Source organism: Neopelma chrysocephalum, unplaced genomic scaffold, assembly GCF_003984885.1.
Source record: "Neopelma chrysocephalum unplaced genomic scaffold, ASM398488v2 Primary Assembly neopelma1_125, whole genome shotgun sequence".
Taxonomy (NCBI): Eukaryota; Metazoa; Chordata; class Aves; order Passeriformes; family Pipridae; genus Neopelma; species Neopelma chrysocephalum.
In genome coordinates this window covers 1,954,388-1,966,699 of record NW_020897787.1, presented here as the reverse complement: position 1 = coordinate 1,966,699, position 12,312 = coordinate 1,954,388, and the positions used below count along the sequence as shown (strand labels likewise).

Genomic DNA, 12,312 nt, shown 5'->3' with positions numbered 1-12,312 from the left:
CAGTGTGGTGCTAACCCTGAGCAGGGACTGCAGGGTTTGTTCTGGGGAGCAGCCTGAGAGCTGGGGGGAACAGCAGCAGCTCTTGTGTCCATGAGCACTGGGGGAAGTTGTTCACTGCTCTCCTCGCTCAGCAAAGACTGGCTGAGACATTCTGGTGATAACTTTTTAGCTTGTGGTGACAGCATGTGTGTGGATACTGTAAAATGAGTCAGCAGTTGACTGAAGGAGAGCAGAGTGCTCAGCCCCTGCCAGGCAGCCCAGGCTCCGGGTCTGTGCCCTCCTTCCCTCTCCTGCCCCTGTGCTGAGCTGCTGCAGGAGGGTTCAGAGTTTGGGGGTTCTCCAGGCAGGTGGTGAAGCAGCAGCTGCACAGAGGCAGTTCCTCAGCTGTAGTTTTGGAACCCATGGTTCAGGGTTGGTGGATTCTTGTATTTTACTGTGGTGGAAGTTTTGTTCAGGCTTAATACAAAGAGGAAGGACCTTACCTATATAGTGAAGCTGTTTCAATGTGTAACTTCTTTTATAACTCTTTTTTGTCTCTGTGAAATATAATCACTTCTCAAAATTGGCAGTCACCTTAAGAATTATATACAAAGGCACTTTGTTATTTTAACTCTGTAATATACAATTGGATTATTTCAGACACGTACAAACCGATTTAAAATAGAAAACTTGTAAGTGCTTTTGCATTAAATCTATTGATATTTATTGACTGCTAGCTATGTGTGAATTCTTACATTTTTAAGGGGAAAAAATTCTTTCATGCTTTCAGTTATTAAAAAAAATGTTTAATAATCTTCACTTGTTTGACTCAGAGGTGGCTCTTTTTATCAGATTTGCTGTCTCATTTTTGAAAAGCCTATTGTTTGCCTCTGAAAGGCTCTTAATAGAGCTTTAACAGGAGACTAAATTTGAACAGCCAGAAATATTTGAATAAAAAGTTTGCTCATTCTCACTCTGAATTGTTTAAATTTTAATCTTGAAGACTGCAGCAAGAAACTTGAAGATCTATCCACCCTTCCTGTCCTGCAACTTCAGCCTTTGAATTTATTTTCTACTAGCAAAGTCTTTTATGTATTACTGGTTCTCTATCAGCATAATTATTATTTGAGTACTATACACATCTAAATTTTACTTCTGAAATTAGATTTTAGGATATCTAAATTTCTTTCAAACTGTAGGGAGAAAAAAGTTATATACTTGTATATTTTACACACAGACTTTCTAAAAATGTTCCAAATATTAGAGTGCTATGATTCTTGTATTAACTTCTATTTGTATTAACTCCTATGGCTTGCTTCATTGTGTGTCAGGTACTTTTCCCTGTTTTTTCTCTATTTTTTTCTTATTTTTTCCCCCCATTTTTTTGCTCATAATTTTTAGCTGCTACTGGGCCAGAATAATTCCTAATAACTTTTATAAGGATATGTGAAAGACAGGGTGTGTCCCAAAGATTTCCCAGTTTGGATGTGGAAATCAGAGGAGTCAAAATAGCAAAATGTGAAGCCTAAGGCTGATGTTCCATCAGGGTGAAGGCCCAGCAGCTGCACCAGCCAGGCACGAGGACAAGGAAGAGCTGCACTGGAGTGTCCCCTTGTGCTGAGTGGGGAACCTGGAGGCTGTTTGCCCAGGGAGGAGAGATGGGCACAGTGATGCAGAGGAGATGCGTATGGGACCAGTCTGGACAAGTCTGAGCCCTTCTGAAATAAAGGCTGGAAAGGAAATGTGTCCTTCAGAATATGAAGGCCCTTGACAATCTCTGAGGGCTCCAGTAACGTGTTGGTGCTATTGCTTGCTTTGCTGACATGGAAGGGACAGAGATGTGGAGCCCATTTCCTGAACATACAGAGAAAGATGAAAACCATTTTTAGCTATTTTTGTGACCAACATGATCCACTCAGCTTGTTTGTTTCTTTTATATTGTTTGGGGAGATTGCTACTAGCTCAGTTTCCTTTTCTGTTGATGTTTTCCAAAAATCTTCACAATAGAGTCACAATATTTAAGTATTTTTTGTGTTTGGAAACCATAATGTTTGTGTATATAGGGGTTTTTTTATCTCACAAAAATTCTCAGACACTGTGAGCTCAAGTTATCAATATTCAGCTCAGCCATACTCACAGTGAAATGTTAAAATTGTACTTGCAGGTGTTGCCTGTATAAAGCCAAATGTAATTGCTCGAGCAGTCAGCAGGAAATGGGATTCACTTGTGTGTGAACCAAGTTCCCAACTGGCTACAGTGATTAGCAGCATGACTTGTGAATGTCCAACTGTTCCCCTGCAGAAAGTCTTAGAATGGTTCTGGAACCTGTCATCAAAAATTTGTCCTATTATTGCAAAGGTTGAACATGTCCCATGTAGAATAGTGCTTAAATCACAGTCAGTAGTCCCAACCTTCCTATTTTCTTTAAAGTCAGATTTGACCAAAATATTAGCAACCAGCGTGGCTTTTTCCTTTGCTTAACCACAGGGTACAAATGTCAGGTTTTTAACTGCTTGCTAATCTGTTGCTGAATCCCACTGAGGAGAAAAGGTTGCTGCATAATTTCCAAATAGGTCTTTAAAATTAGAAAGCAATATGTTTATTGGGAAATTCTTCAAAGTTCTTCTTGTCTGGTATTAAATTTGAGAGTTTTGCATTGTGGAGCATTAGGTTGTCTATGCTGCAGTACTCTACAGAGAGAGAAATTATTCTTTTCAGGGACCAATAGCATAGTCATGTTTTTTTAAGTAAACACCAAACTATTGGGGTTGGGAATGTCATTTTGGTTTTGTTCTGTGTTACAAATCTTCTCAAGAATTTGATAAGGGAATGTGTTCTGGAATGTTTACACCAAGCAGCTGTGGAATCTTGATAAAAGTAAGCTGCTGAGAGAGCTTTTTTCTTTTCAAGAAAGCTGTTTGCAGCTCTTGAGTCTAGAAAGATTTGTGCATGTAAGTTGACTTGCAGAAGCAGAGATGGGTATTTATAAGATAAAAATCTGTAGCGTTGCAGAAACTTTTTCTTCCTTAAAGCCTTATTTGAATAGCCACATTGTTATTATTATGTGCTCATAATAATTTATATATAATCTTACTCCCATTAATACCTGCTAGAGAACTATTCTTCCCTTTGCTACGCTGGTATTAGTTGCTAAAATCAAAAGTGCAGGTGGATATTCACCTGTGTGATTCCTGTTGATGTTAATGGAATAACATAGCAAAGTTCTTGAGGAGCCAAATCTTCCGTGCAGGGAGCTCAGGGTATGTGTTCCTGCTGGATGGGTCTGCTGATGGGCCAGCATTCCTGGAGCTGCAGGTACTCTCTCTCTCTCAGTACAGCAGGATCTGGTTGTAGTCAAAATCTCTCTGCAAAGCTGCAGTAATTGTCTGCAGTGTCAGGGAGATGTGAGGAGCTGAACTCTGCTGCTGAGAGAAGAGGGCACTGAGCACAGTGCTGGACATGTCCATAGCTGGCTGCTGAATGTGGGAAAGGAAAATGGATCATCTTTAAAAAAAACAAGGCCTGAAACTTCTGATGTGAATGTTAAACATTGTTTAGAAATATTCATAAACTTTGTTTATTTGTGAGGTATTAATATTGTAAAGAAATTAATTTTTTGAAGCCTTTGGGGAGTTAATGTGTTCTGATCCCTGTGGATTTGAGACACATCTGCACAGTTAACTTTTTCCTGTGTTGTTATACAAAATGTTGAATCAGTGGGTGCCTCAGAAAAGTAATCTGGAGAAGACTCTGTGTGTCTTTCTGGCTGCTGCTTCAGAACAGAGTAGTTCAGAGGCGCAGTGAAAGGCAGCCATTGGTTTGTTTTATCACTTTAGTGCCATGTGTTCATTTACTCAGCTCAAATGGGGACTGTATGAGACTGTCCAGCCTGGGTACAGGATGGTCTGGAACTGTGGAAAGGCTGTCTGACAAGTGTTTGTGGTAACTGTTGAACTTGGAACTCAGTTGTACATTGCATTTGGGTTTTGCCACTTTTTTAACAAGAAGTTTCTGAAGTGATTGGAGCACATTTTGTTTCAGAAATATTAACTGTAAAGCCCCCATTACGGCAGACTGTGCACGAGGTGCTCAGTAATTCCAACTAGGATTTTGTGGAACCTGATGGTAGAGCAAAACCATACAGTAAAATGTCAAGAATGATGCACTGTTTAAAGCTAAACCTTCGATTACCCGATTGCTGAAACCATCTCTAATGGCACTTTGGCACGTACCTTTCCTGGGTTTTGCTTAGCAAAGGTAAACACATACAACTCTGAAATGCCAGTGGTGGTTGCACAGTTCTTTTTCAGCAGGAATCTGCTGTTTCCCTTGTGGTTTCCTCTTCAACAGGCATTGCTGAGATTTATGAAAGAGCAGGAACCATGTCTCATGTGAATGATAGCAAGGCAAGCATATTGGTGGTAAAAACGTGCTTTTTGGTTGAGGGTTTTTTTCTTGTTTTGTGGATTTGTTTTAACAGTATTAAGGACGATGCTGGGAACAGCTCACTCATGCAAGAAAACTGACAGCTGAGTGATGAAGGTGGAAGTACAAAACAGATGTAATGCAATTTATTTGGCTTTTGTGACTTGCACTCATCAGGAAAATCTACGGTGTCTATTATGTATGACAAATGTGCTTGGTGAATCCAGGCTTGGAAATATAACTTTTGATTACTAGAGGGAATACTGTACTTGATTTGATGGGGAAGGTTTGCCAAGAGCATAATGAGAATTGCTGTGTCATTGAAAAGATGTCTAAAAGATGCAGTGGGATAGGATGAGGTTTGAAGGATCTCTATTAAAGAAGAGGTTACTCCAAGCCCTGGTGATGCTGGACTGCTCATACCATCTGTCCCTTTATCTTCTGATTGTCTTACTTCAGGATTTCTGTTTGCATAGCTGTAGAAGCTGCAGTGCTTGAATGTGCAGGATCCTGTAGCTGTAAGAGTTTTCTACAATATGGGTGGGAAAATTATTCATGTACCATTAGCCACCTGACTTTAAAGCATTATCAAAAGTGATTTTTTTTTTTTTTGTGTAGATGGTAGTATATTTTTGTACATATTTACCTTATGGAACATTTAATATTCCCCAACTGATATGCCTAAATCTCTGTTTCTGTGCATCCCTGCTGAAGGTTGTACAATTACAAGGCATGTGATGTTTGACCAACTGCTGAGACATATATGCATGGGTTATTTATTAACTTTTGTATGTAAAATTCTGAGGCTTCTTACTAGATTTCTTTGCAATATTGGGGCTTATTCTTATTTACAGTACACTCTGTGGTGTGCATGGCAATAACCTGGGCTTTTTATCGAATACATCTGATACACTATCCTGAAGAGACAGTCTCTGGTCAGGGTTGTAAATCTTAACAGCAATTCCTAAAGATCACCCCTCTTTCTTTGCCTGAACCTTTGTGATATTTACTGGTTTGCTGGGAGGGAATTCTCTCATTGCAATTCCAAAACACAGCAGGATTTGGATGTTGGTTTCAGTTTAAAAGGGAAGAGCAGTATGAGAAGGAAGGAGGACATTTTTTGAAGTGTAAGTAACTGTCTGTAAAGAAGACTGGCAAGTTGCCAAAAGGATGACATGCAGAAAGGTCAAAAATAATAAATAACAGACTCAATAAAATGTATAATTAAGCAAGATTAAAGGAATAAAATATCTAATGTAAAGGACTAGTGGTTTCTTTCAGTCACGTTGTCAGTAATAATAAATTTCTCATGGGAAGTCTTAGTCAGTTTTAGACATTGACAAATAGTGTTGTTCTTTAGGTAGAATTTGCTAGGTACAGAGAGCAAATTAGATTATTTCTGTAAGCCCAGAGGTTTACTAATATACAAATCACTTTACATATTCTGAGTGATTTTACATCTGTGATTCTGTGAGGTGTTAGCATTCTCCAATGTGAAGAATGAACAAATAAAATCAGCATTTGTTCATGAGTAAAAGTCCTTCTCTCTGTTCTCAGTGGTTGATGGGCTGACTAAAACAGCCATGGCCTAGAAACTTTCCCAACAAACATTCTCTTTTGGAGCAGAAAGGTGAGGGCACCAGATGCAGGAGAAAATAGACTCCTCTTCTTGCTGTGACTTTTCAGTACTGAATGATGACAGACCTACAAACCTCAGCCCCCAAACTGCCACTGCAGCTGCTGCTCTGCTGCTGTGGGGTTCCAGTGGGACAAACACCCCCTTCCTATGGGGCTGGAGAATGATTTTGGAACCATGGGAATAGCTTGCTGTCTCAGCACCACTCTGGTTACTGGGGCACTTTGGTACCCATCGTGAGGATGGGCTTCCTGGGAACAGTGTTTGAGGCAATGAAGGGAATTCTGGAAAAGAGCAGCCCTTCCCAGCATCTTACATCTGACCTTTCAGAAGCTGAGCTTCCAATTTCCTGATCCAGATGGTTGAGGAAATCTTTCTAATAGAGTAAGTCTCTACAGAATCTTTACAGATGCAAACAGTTCATTAATAATTCAAATTGCCTGAATTAAGACAGTCATTCCATTCTTTATTCAGTGTCTGAATTAGTGTAATCTTATTTCCTTTATTTCCTGTACTGCCTTTACCAAATCTTATTTTGATATAGCATGTGATTAGGCCATGCTATGAAATAACATGTTATAAAGGGTTGTATTGAATAACTTTGATCATAATGATTTAGACAGTGAAGACTAGATGTATATGAAGATAAATCTTTACATATAAAACACAGAAATGCTTGCAAATAGGTTGTAGTATTACATCATTATTTCAGGTCATTGGCAGTTAAATATCAGGATGATAAACAACCTGGTCTAACAGTAATTTGGGTAAGATCTTCCAGACATGACTAGATCTTCAGTATTCTCTGTATATCTAGTTTTATGTAATTTTAGTGCTTCTTAAATGTTATCCATTTTAGCATTGTTTTAAAACAGTACCTGGTTGTTTGGTTTTAAAAACGAGGTAAAGTTATGATTGTTGCACTTGGGTCTTTTCTTTTTGACTGGTATCACAAACTTTATGGGGGGAAAATTCTGTTTTTTTTTTCAAATTCTAATTTTTTTCCCCTCTCAATGTCCATATAAGAAGCCATCTGTTCAGTTGTGTGTGAATTCAGTCCCAAGCTGCTGTCCAGGTGCTGCACAGAGCTCTGTCAGTGAGTCAGGAGCACTGGGGAACCCCTGCTGACAGGCCTGGGCTGGCAGAGTGAGACAGAGCAGAGCTCTGCAAGGGGAGGCTCACGGAGCTGAACGGAGCTCGAGGGGAGGGGCCCTATTGTTCAGTCAAGAAGAAAAGCTCTTAGATACTTATTTAGTTCCTGGTTGGCTTTTGGCCATACCTGCTTAATCAGTGTGCTGCCAATAACCTTTACTAGTGGGGATTGGGCTCTCCAGAAAAGCAGGGTCTGGATGTACTAATCAGGTTTGCAGTTTTTTCCTGTTGGTAGAAGTGTAAATGCACCAAGATACTTCAGTTCTTCATATCATAAACATTGCTTTGAAAAATAGGTAATATCCCCTCTCTTTTAGTTTCTTGTTTTTAATAACAGGATTTTCTTTGGGAGAGGAAGAACTGCCTGTTTTAAAGTATTCACCTTTTTTATAGACAGGATCTGCAATACTCTGACTGCTCTAGAATTGAGTTGCCATTGGTTGCACTTTGAGTTCTACAAAATTGAACAGTAAAGTAACAGTAAAAGCATCACATGAACCCCCCCATCACCCCCCTCACAGGTCTGCAATCACCAGAAATGCCATTTCTGCAAACATCAGGCACACAGACCTATGGCTGACAAGACATTAGGGCTTCTCTTTGTCAGACAGCAATTGTTAGATTATGGGAACATGGAGATGGAAGGATTTCCACATCCACTTGTCCCACTGACTTTGAGAAAGTTGGTGGGTAGCAGGAAAGAGCAGTGGTTTTAGAGATCTAATGTTAGGGGAGGTGAAGTGGAAGAACTGAGGGATGGGAGAGATCTTACAAGCAACCCAGACAGTTCTGTTAATTATATTGCCAAGACACTTCTGTTAATTATATTGCTTTTCTTGGTTTTTATTTGCCAACTGTAAGGAACTGGAAAAGAATGAAGTTGAGTTTGATTAATGGTTGCCTAGACTGCAGTATGAAAGAAATGGATAAAGTGCCTTTAAAACAGATTTGACTTTAAAAAAAAAGATAATCTGTTATTGCTCTCTCTTTCTTACATCATCATCTGGCAAACGAGATACACTTTGGAAGACCAAAATGTAGCTGAGATCCCAGTGTGACAGCACAGCTAATTCACAATCACAGAAGTGTCCAGAAGGTCTCAGAATTGTGTTCTCTATTTGTTTCTGCAGGAAGAGATGGCAATACTCCTACGTGGTGGTGCAGAGAGGCATCACATTCTGGGGGTGCCTGTAGTGCCTGGAGCACTGTTTTGTTCAGGGTGTTCTCTGACTCCTGAGCAAACCCTTGGGTATGTACAGGAGAGAGTTACTGAAACCTTGAGGTGACCAGACTGCTTAATTCAGCCAGCACTTGTCATGGGGACATCTTAGAGCCCCTTAGCACCTCCTCAGCAGGGCACTGTGTGATGAACTCTGTTTGTTGTGTCTCTGCCCGGGTCAGTGTCTGTTGTGCCAATGGAGTGTGGGAAGGGGCTGCACTAACACGAAATCAGTCACTTGGTCATTGAGGGAAGTTTAGAGACCTTGTGATAGACAAGGTTAAGCTGCTTGCACTGTGATATCCAGACATTTTTCTGACAGCCTTCTGATATGTAGTGTTTCATTAGTCTGCGAGTTACTCTTCTGTGAGAAAAATAACTGACTCTATTGATGTATATTCTTTCTTGACACTGTTTGGAGGAATACAGACATGTAAAACTTTTCCTTATGGTTTGGGGTTTTTTTTCAATCTAAGCTATGCTTCTGTTTTTTCCCCCTGCAGGATTGGTTCTATTTTCAGACAACCCCCCTGTTCTTTTTTCCCCCAAATAAACAGTGCTATCAGTCTAAATTTACTTGATCCTGAAGCTACCAAAAAACTCATATGACTGCTAATAGGAAAAAAAGCAAGCCATAGAGCCTGCAGTTACCATGCCAACACTGTTCCCTGGAATGTAGCCACACAGAGATGGATGCTGTGAAATTAAGATCTGTGTGATAGGTAGGAGGTACCTTTGCATGTGACTGTGCACTACTTGAAGCTTTCATGTGCATTATATTTTACCATTTGTATTTTTAATGTTATGCACTAATCTGGTCTTTCTGTTGTTCCCTTCTCTCTCTCTCTGCACATCACAGTTCCCCATTTTTGTCAAGTGTGAGAGAATCTGGCATTTCAAAATATACAGTGTATATAGTAAGTTCCATGAAAAATTAATTATACAATGGGTAAGATGTGCTGAAGAAAGAATGGCTTCTGACTTGAATTCTGCCTACCATCTAATTGTCTCTGTAAAGCTGTTGGAGTTGTACTCTCCTCTCACTTGGGACATGCACAGCCTTGGTGGTGACAATGTGGGGATAAACAAAATAAGAGAACCGCTAGCAGAGCTCACACATGAGACTGGTGCAAGACAAAATTTCTTTAATTGTGATTTTTCTACATTTGCTTATAGCTGATCCTTAGGCATTTGTCAAACATCAAAGACAAACCTCCTTTTTCCCAGTGGACATGATGTGTTTACCTGATGTTCCATCATGCTGTGAAGTCAGAGCTTGTTCCTCATTACACAAACACTCCTTCCTTAGATTCAAGGGAAGGGCACTGTTCCATATTCTCTCTCCTGCTCTGTTTGTGCTTTCTGGGTTGAGGGACATAGCAAGAGATTAGGGAGTATCATCCTCAGTAAGTTTTTAAGCTGCTCATAAATCTCTGTGACCATCACAAACCTTGATTAGAATTGTATGTTACAATTCTACAACATTGTGCCATTTGAATATCTTGATTTAGTGACTGCTTTGAAAAGCACTTGTTAATACCTTCACAAACCTACTTCTTGAAGCAAATCCTTTCTAGGAGTTCAAGATCTCAGGGTTTTTTTTCTGTTTGTTTCCTTTTGTTTGTTTGGGGTTTTTGTTTTGGTTTTGTCTGCTTTATTTGTTTCTCAATCCTCCACTCCCAAACAAATGCAAAGCACAGGCAGAGCTGTTGATAACACGGTGAGCTCTCCAGGGTTACTTACTTGAACTTTGTGGGAAGACTGTGGATTGGTTATGTAAGTGGAAATTTTGTAGGATATTTTACTAACACTTTTTCAAGTCTCTGAGAGGTTACTTTGTGCACTAGAAATGTCAGTCTTGAAGATTGAGACATCATAAAGCTCATGCAGCTCCAAAATGTTTAGTCTGTTAGATGTTTTTGTGGGTCATATTAAAGAGAACAGGCTTTAACTTCATAGCAGCTGATTAAAAATATCTGAATTGCAGTGTTTTTGCATGCTGATTTTTGCTGAAGTCATGAACCAACAAAGTGGATTTGATGGTAACTGCACTTATCTAATGTCCCAATGAGGTTTCCTTCATTGCAACCACAGCTACACTGAGAAATGTTCAGCACAGCAGCAAGTGCACTTTGTTAGCGTTAATAATTAACATTCAGAAAGCAGCTAAAACATAAGAACTTGGCCAGAAAGGTAACTAAATCTGTTCCTGTTAGTTATGTGGAAGTATAAAAGGGATTAATAAATGTTGCAATGACATTTAAAAGGCTGGTCTGCCAGTGGATAGAAACTTATCAAACCAAAGCATGTGGCTCGTGGTTTGATCTGCTGGGTGCAGCTGTGTGTGCTGGGCACTCAGGAATTCAAATTGAAAAGTAACTGAGATACTAAAGCCTCTGACTCCTGTCAACCAGGGCGTTCTCCTGGGAGTGTTGTGTTGAGATGGCAGCTACAGCTTCACGTGGTTAAGCCTTTTTATTGTCCCAGGCTCGATGGAGCTCTTGACATCTGCAAGCATTGTGTTGATGAGGCTGAAGTACAGAAGGGTGGGTGAGAGCAGAAAATCTCCTTAGGATCCACTGCATAACAGCTGTTACCTCGAACATAGCACAGACACAGAACCAACACCCAGCTGATGGGCACTAATCTTGTATGATATATGGATATCTGATGTGTGATAAGCATAATTGCCTGTCCTGGATACACATCTGACAGATACAGCCTGTCTTCCACTGCCTCATTTGCACAGTCAGCTACTTCCCTCTGACTCCACATGATGAAGGAATTCCCTGAGCACTCGAGGCTCCTTATTTGTCCACAAAATTTGGCTGTGGAAGCCACAGGAGTTGTAATTCTGACTTAACAAAGATTTTCATAGCCTCAATCATTTCCTGCAAAACCAGTGAATTAATTAAGCTAAGGGGAAGGATCTGGAGCTAGAAGTTACTCAAACTTACTCTTTTCATATTTTTAAAGAATTCCCTTGAACTGATTATATTTTTCAGATTGTAGCCTGTAGGGATTGTGTATTGATCAACTGAATAAATGTAATGAACTTTTTACTTGAAAACATCCATAGGCATGTATCAACTTAGCAGAATTTTTCTTGTAAGCTAAGAAGCCATTGGCTCTAATCTTGCATCATCAGCTTTGGGTTTCTGTTGGTCTTTTAACAGCTGAATTGCATAAGGCCAAATTTTGCAGCTGGAACTCAAATGAAACTTCTGTTGCCAAATGGAATGACTGCTTGACATTATTCTTGAATGCCTGCTGGTACTATATTAACAAGCATTCTGCCATTACATTTGTGACCCAGCTTGGAGGAAAAATCTGTTTTATGATAAACTTTCATTTGGTCCTATTAGCTAATGAACTGAGCAGGCCTCAAATGTAATAACTTTGTAAAACAATATGTATAAATTTATTTTCTGTAGAGAGTAATGCCACTTTTGCAGTTGTGTTAATGGAAGAAGCCAGGCAGCAGTGGGACATGACAGCTAGGTGAGTCGTGTGTCCCTGAAATTAAACTGAAATTTTTAGTCCTGACTAGTGGTTAGAGCAAAGCTCTGTGATTGTGACTCACAGGAAATCAGCTCACAGAGGATGCTTTAATTCTGCATTGTCATGCAGAGCACCTGGAAACATTGGAGTGGTCACTGCATGTACTGCATCTCTCTACCTTCACTGCACAGGAAATGAGCTGGGTGTGCTGATGTGAGGACATGCCTCTGAATTAAACCCAGCACATTGTCTGAATGTGGAAATTACCCCCTGATTGAAGGTGTGCCTTGGAAATATTGCCTCTAACTGCATTGGGAAAAGAGAAAGCTTATTACAACATCTAGTTAATAAACAGCTGCCTTCTCTTTAGCAGCCCCCATCCATGTGTTAGCCCCCATCC

General features: G+C 39.9%; 1 protein-coding gene across 5 annotated transcripts in view; it reads left to right on the top strand.

Moving 5' to 3' along the window:
* The window catches only part of SMPD3 (sphingomyelin phosphodiesterase 3), an 88,478-nt gene that overhangs the window by 19,607 nt on the left and 56,559 nt on the right, over nucleotides 1–12,312 (top strand). The window contains exon 1 of one of the 5 annotated variants that reach the window (XM_027698202.1): nucleotides 9,709–9,817. The exons of 3 other annotated variants lie outside the window; for them this stretch is intronic. The gene's annotated coding sequence lies outside the window, so the exon portion shown is untranslated. Of the gene's footprint in view, nucleotides 1–9,708; nucleotides 9,818–10,825; nucleotides 10,958–12,312 lie in introns of those variants that run through there. One more of the 5 variants, XM_027698205.1, reaches the window with a different exon arrangement.